Genomic DNA, 7,402 nt, shown 5'->3' with positions numbered 1-7,402 from the left:
CCTTTTAGAAACCTGCTATAAATTTGGTGAGGCTTTACTCTGGAATAAACTTTACGCCAGAGGTACCAAGAAACCTTCTTGGTGAATTTCCAAGTTATGACTCATGTGTAAAATTTATTTTATTTTAGCTGTGTATGTTAAGGGATGTCTGTTAAACAGACAGGTTACCAGTGCCCATCCTAGGACATATCATAACTTTCTATGAACAGGAACTTCGAATCAAAGGGCACTATTAAGCAGAAGTCAAAGAGAGCTGGAGAGGTTCCTAAAACATAGGGGAGTGTTGCCTCGATTTTTCTTTTTTCTTTCTTTTTTTTTTTTAAATTGCCAGAGAGAGGGAGAGGGAGAGGGAGAGGGAGAGAGAGAGAAAGAGAGAGAGAGAGAGAGAGAGCACCTCCAAGAGGACATGCTCCATTGCAGTCCCTTTTCCATCTCTCCATCCATTTTGCATTTTGGATACACATGCACACATGTCTGCCATGTGTTTCAAGCCATTAGGGCTAGAATTTGAGCTTAGGTCAGCTACGTAGCTTCTGGCTCCCTTAACTACTAGGCCATGGGGCTGGAACTGCCTTGATTTTTCTAGCAGTGATCAGTTCTACTTAAGCAGTGATGGTACTGAAGGGAAACCATGCGATTCGTGCCATTATTGTACATACTGTTCTACTGTACTTGGGAATGCCTTCTATAATTATTGCTGTCTTGTTTTTATGCTAGTTGAGTTTTTAATCTCTTTAAGTGTCTGCTCAAAATTCTTGTATTCAAAATAAATCACATTAGCGCATGTTCACATATATGCGTGCACGCACGTGTACACACACACACACACACACACACACACTGAGAACTCAGTTTTAGGTCTTCATTGTTTTTGTATGATTTTACAACCAGTAAGTGGTGGAAGAAGTTTAAAGCTGATGTTCTGTTACGCCCTGTCAAATATGCCTTAGACCATATTTTCAGAATGTCTTCATATTGATTGCACTATATATGAAGCACTTTTTGATGATTTTAATTGGATTGCTATAACTATGGCAACTATATGTCCTAGATTTTCTAGGATGATCCTCACTTCAAGGACTGATTTGTCTCTATAAGTACACAAATAATGGAGCAACTGCTCCAATTTTCAGCTCCGATAACACGATCGTTATATCTGTATTATATGTAAGCACAGGTCTTAGAATCTAAATGCTCGACTGTGCAGCTGAAATGCTCCTCAGGAGAGCTGGGAGAGGGCTGTGAGGAACTCACAATGATCAGCTTTGCTAGCTAGAGACCGGAGCAGGATCATCTTCTCTCTGCTACCTCATCATCCCATGTCATATTCTTCCTGCTTGAACATCTTCTCAGCCACCTACTCCTACACTCTCACCTAGGATGTCTGTGACACTCGAGTGATGAGTGAATGAGTAGCGGAAGAAGGTCACCAGGATTTTCCCTTCGGCAAACTCAAATGCTAAAAAATCTGCGTATATAGTACAAGCCTTCTTCTCCTCTTGAGAGTCCTAGAATTTTGTTTGAGTGCTTGGAAGTCTAGATAGATTATTACTGAGGGAAGGAGGGCCATTAGGGATGCTTAAAATGTTCATTTTTTTAATTTCCTCCTTTCAATTTTTTTTATTTTATTATTTTTTAGTTTGCCAGTGGGTGTGTGCATGAGAGAGAGACTGAGAGAAAGTGAGAAAGCACTCCCTCGTGGGGGATGGTGACAACCATAATCCCTTCTCCTCCATCCCTCCCTTCTTTTGAGATTTTGGGCATGATGCACATGCACCCAGTGTGGTTTTTTTTGTTTGTTTGTTTTTTGGGAGTTTTTTTGCGATAGGGCGTGTGAGCTCACCAGAGAGAGAGAGAGACAGAGATAGAAAGCCAGAAATTACCTCCCAGAGGGGATGGCCATGCCGCAATCCCTTCTCCTCCATTCTCCTTTTGGAATCTTGGACACACATGCACACGTGCCCAGTGTGAGTTTGAATTTAAGCCACTGGGTCCGGGACTTGAACTGCAGTAAACTACATGGGAGTCCAGCATGGGAGTCCAGCAACAAAGCCATTATGCTAACTGCTGGTCCCACACCCAGTGTGTTTTTTAAGTCACCAGGTTCTGAGACTTGACCTGCATAATTGGCCATGTGGGATTTAGCAGGCTTAACCACCATGCCACCTGCTGTTCCCTGGCTTCTTTTTTACTTCTTCTTTTTGGAAGAAGAAAATGGAGGAGATGGAGACTGAAGAAAATACAAGGAGGTTTCCAAAAGTTCATGAAAAATGTATATTAAAAAGAAACTATGCACAGATTTCAAATTTTTTTGGCATCAAAATAAACCCATTATAACTTGTCATAATATTCTTAACATTTCTCATTTGAGATAAGACATCAGTTTGAAAAAAAGCCCCTAGTGGAGCAACACAAATCCTGCTAAAGTTGAAGAAGGAACAAATACTGAACTCATGGGGAAGCTTAGATGGTAGAATGGTGAAATCTCTGATGCTTTATGGAAAGTTTATAGGGACAACACCCTGAAGAAATTGGCAATTTACAAATGGATAGCTCATATTAAAACAGGATGAGACCACGTTGAAGATGATGCCTGCAGTGGCGGATCATCCACATCAACTTTCAAAGAAAAAATAAATCACTTTGGTTCCCTAATTGAAGAGGACTGACGACAGCAGAAACAAGAACCACATGATAGACATCTCAACTGGTCTAATTTACCAATCCTGACTGCACATTAAAGGTGAGCAAAACTTCTTCTCTATGGGTGCCAAAAATGTGCCTAGTTCAGCTCCAGATAAGAGAACTTTCAATAGAAATTTTCAACACATGGGATCAAGATCATAGTCTCTTTGAAGAATTGTAATAGGAGATGACCTGTGACTTAACCATGAACCTGAAGACTAAGCATGATCAAAGAAATGGCTATAGCTTTTTCCAGCGTTCAAGATGTCAAAGCGAGGATGTGGTGGGTCCTCCGGGGCAAAGTTCCAGATTTCCCTGGGTCTTCTAGTAGGCATTGTGATCAACTGTGCTGACAACACAGGAGCCAAAAATCTGTATATCATCTCTGTGAAGGGGATCAAGGGACGGCTGAACAGGCTTCCTACTGCTGGCATGGGTGACATGGTGATGGCCACGGTCAAGAAAGGCAAACCAGAGCTCAGGAAGAAAGTGCATCCAGCAGTGGTAATTTGACAATGAAGGTCATACCGGAGAAAAGATGGCGTATTTCTTTATTTTGAAGATAATGCAGGGGTCATAGTAAACAATAAAGGTGAAATGAAAGTTCTGCATCACGGGACCAGTGGCAAAGGAGTGTGCAGACTTGTGGCTCAGGATTGCATCTAGTGCTGGCAGCATCGCATGATTCTCCAATATGTTTATAAAAATAAAATAACAACCCAAAACGTTAAAAACTATTTGCTGCCCACCCCCACCCCTCCAAAAAAAAGCAATGACTATAAAGAGGTGGAAGTGATATAGTCAAAGCAAAAGCAGATGCATCAAGAGAGAACTGTCAGGCCAGCAGATTTTTGGGATGCTCAAGGCATTTACTTAGTTTATTGACTTTGAAGGGTCAAAGAATGATGACATCTGCTTATTACGAGAATGTTTCAACAAAACAGAAGCTTTAGCAGAAAAGCACCCGGGAAAACTTGACTAGAGAGTCTCTCTTCATCCTGACAATGTTTCATCAAACAAGGGTAATTTTTTTTGAGAGTTTTGACAAGAAATCATTAGGCATCAAATGTACAGTACTGGGGACCAGCAGTTAGCATAATGACTATGTCTCTGAACTCCCATGTAGTCAACTGCGGTTCGAGTCCTGGACCTGGTGGCTTAAACTCATGCTGGGCACATGTGCATGCATGCCCAAGATCCTGAGAGGAGAATGGAGGAGAAGGGATTGCGGCATGGCCATCCCCCCTGGGGGGGGTGATTTCTTGCTTTCTATCTCTCTGTCTCTGTCTTTCTGGAGAGCGCACACGCCCTATAGCAAAAACGTCTAAAAAAAAAAAAAAGATTCAGTACTGATTTGACTTCTTGTGACTTCTTTTTGTACCTAATCTTAAAATCTTCAAAAGGCGTCAGTTCTACTTCAGTTAATACTGTAAAAAAAAAAAAAAAATACACACCTGAATTCATGTGGTTAAATTCTCAGGACTCTGAAATCTTTAAAGATGGTCGAGATAGCTAGTATGACTGCCTACGAGTGTCTTGAACTCGATGGATCTTATGTTAAGAAACAAAATTTATGTTTTTAACTTTTTTATAGAGAGTTTTTTTGCTACAGGGCATGTGTGCTCACCAAAGAGACGAGAGAGAGAGAGTGAGAAATCACCCCCCAAATCTCTTCTCCTCCATTTTCCTCTCAGGATTTTGAACACATGCATATGCACCCAGTGTGAGTTTCAAGCCACTGGGTCTAAGACTTGAGCTGTGGTTGGCCAGGTGGGAGTCCAGTGCCTTAACCTCTATGCAACCTGGCCCTATATTTTAACCTTTTAATTCTATTTTCTATAAATATTCTGAAGTCCTCTTGTATCATGCTATATGAGAGACCTTCAAAAATTCATCAGAAATGCCTGTTATGGAAAGGATATGTGTGTCTCAGGATCTAGGAAATAGGGCACAGCTGGGCCTTGGGCAGGCATCCCAGGAGCCTTGACAAGGGAGTTGTTATAAAGACTACAGTTGGGAGTCTGGCTCCAGGCCCAGTGGTTAACAGAGCTGGATCCTACATCCTGGTACCAGTGGCATGAAAAATAGCCTGGACATATATGCATTTGTGTGTGTGTGACCCAAATCCTGACAGGATGGAAAAATGGAGAAGGGCTTGTGGCATGACCATGCCCATTGGCGAGTACTTTCTCCTGCTCTGTCTCTGTCTGGCAAGCACACATCCCTATCTAAGAAAAAGAAGGAGAATTAGCTTAGACCCAAAAATACAGAGCATGAGACCAGTAGATGACATAGAAGTTACATTGCTGGACTCCTCCATTGCCGACCACGGTTCAAGTCCTGGATCTGATTAAAACTCACACTGGGCACATGTGCAGATGTGTCCAAGATCCCAAGAGGAGAATGGAGGAGAAGGGATTGCAACATGGCCAACCCTCCTGGGGGGTGATTTTTCACTTTCCCTTTTGCTATCTCTCTCTCTCTCTTTCCATTCGCCCTAAGGCAAAAACCTTAAAAAAAAAAAATGGAGTGAAGGCCCATGACTCCAGAAGCTTCTAGAATTACCCAGGATTCAGAAAGGACTTACAATTTTCTTTTCTTTTTTTAAAAAAAATAATTATTTTATTTAACTTTATTGATTTATTTTACTTTGACTAGAGAAGGACAGAGTGAGAGTGAGAGAGAGAGAAAGTGAGAAAGTCATCAGGTCCAAGACTCAAACCTCGATTGGCCACGTGGGAGTCCAGCCCCCTTAACCACCAGGCCACCTGTTGGCCCCGCAAAAATCTCTCTTAAAACAAAAAAAGTTTGCGTGTTGGAATGTGATTGTACTGTGAAGGTACTGAAAAGAGACAGAGAGACAGAAAGCGAGAAATCACCCCCCAGGGGGGATGGCCACGCCACAATCCCTTCTCCTCCATTCTCCTCTCGGGATCTTGGGTATGCACGCACATGCGCCCAATGTGAGTTTAAGCCACTAGGTCCAGGACTCAAACCACAGTCAGCTGCATGGGAGTCCAGCGACATAGCCATTACACTAACTGCTGGTCCCAGGACTTCCAACTTTCTAACTATAGCATTTTTGTGGTTTCGTTTTGTTTGCCAAATGGCATGTGCACTCACTCTTTTGACTGACTTGTATTTCACTACCTCAGAGCTCTTTACAGTTTATTTCTTCCTTTTTCCTTTGGGGGGAAAAAGTTTATTTTCTTCTTGAGCAAGAGAGACAGGGAGAAAGAGAGAGAGAGAGGGAGAGAGGGAGAGAGGGAGAGAGGGAGAGAGGGAGAGAAAACACCCCCAATGAGGTCCTCATGCTGTAACCCATCCCTAGCCTTCAGTCAGCGCTGGGATTATGGGCATGCATTTACCCAGCCTACTGAGGAAGGTCTCCATAGATGAACTGATCACCTTTCCACGTGGGATTTCCTTGAATATCATCACGTTTTACCACTGTGCCATTGTCAGGACCTGTCTTTTTCCTTTTTAAAAAAACCTATGTTGGACTTTATTAAATGACAACTTTATCATGTTTGGAAAACTACGTATTCTTTAACAACTTTATTGATATTTAATTTACATGCCATACAGTTTACCCATTTTAAGTGTAGAATTGAATGAAGTTTAGTATATTTATAGAGTTGCCCAACCACCACCATCATCTGATGTTTCTGTGTGTATCTTTAAAATTATTTTATTTAACTTTATTTTTTATTTTTAATTTATTTGTTTTACACTCATTCCCTGTACATTATCACAACATACAAAATGCTATTTCCCATCCAGAATACACTATATATTGGCCTACTCAAGAATATTACCATATATGCTATCATCAACACACAATTTTCCATTTCTTGTTTCCTATATATTTTTCCTTTTCCTCTTTTAAAAAATATTATTTTTTATATTACATTTAATCACATATATCTTTAGAGTGTATAGCATTTCTTTTTCAGCATCCTCTTTAGAGTGTATAGCATTTCTTTTTCAGCATACTTACAATGATTATCAGTCAAGACAAAGACATTACTATCCACATCATCATCATCAAATAGTTTTTATTTTTTCTGATTATTATTTATTCTCATTTTCTTTTTTAAAAAAACATACTATACATCATTTGGCTTGTAAAGAGAATTTACCTAACATGAATTATTTCTCAGACCAGTCCAGTAGAGAACACTATACATGTTATCATCAACAGGTAATAAGTCATTTCTGTGTCCCACTAATGTCATGCCTCTCTATTTGTTCTCTTGCTATCCTTCTCCATACTCTTCCCTTCCTCACCCCACCCTGTTCCACACTGTCGTCTTCAGTGTCCATAACTATTTTCACTGCTTTTATTTTTTAAAGATGGTTTATGGATTTATTAAATGTATTAAAATATAAACAAAGTATAAAATGTTTTATTCTTTTGAACAGTTTTTTAAAAAAGTCATTTTCTAAAGGATGTGTGTGTGGACGCATTCACCAGAGACAGACTTGGGGGTATGGTGAGTGAGAAAGTACTTCCTGGGGGGATGGCCACACTGATACACTCACATGCACCTAGTGTGTTTTTCAAGCTGCCAGATCTGGAACTCAAACCACACAGTCAGCAACGTGGGAATCAGCAGCCTTAATTGCCACACCACTAGCTTAACCTCAATCTCTGTTATTATTAAATTTTTAAACGAAAAATATATCTTCTTTCTGTTCAACACAATACCACTGT

The 7,402-nt window shown here is 40.5% G+C and overlaps 1 pseudogene; it reads left to right on the top strand.

Annotated features, from left to right (window-relative positions):
- The first annotated feature begins 2,949 nt into the window (after positions 1-2,949).
- LOC102492089 (60S ribosomal protein L23 pseudogene) lies at positions 2,950-3,370 on the top strand (annotated as a pseudogene).
- The last annotated feature ends 4,032 nt before the right edge of the window (positions 3,371-7,402 follow it).

This window comes from Tupaia chinensis, unplaced genomic scaffold, assembly GCF_000334495.1.
Source record: "Tupaia chinensis unplaced genomic scaffold, TupChi_1.0 Scaffold000140_1, whole genome shotgun sequence".
NCBI lineage: Eukaryota > Metazoa > Chordata > Mammalia > Scandentia > Tupaiidae > Tupaia > Tupaia belangeri.
The sequence above is the reverse complement of the archived record's forward strand: the minus strand, read 5'-3'. Positions and strand labels throughout refer to the sequence as shown.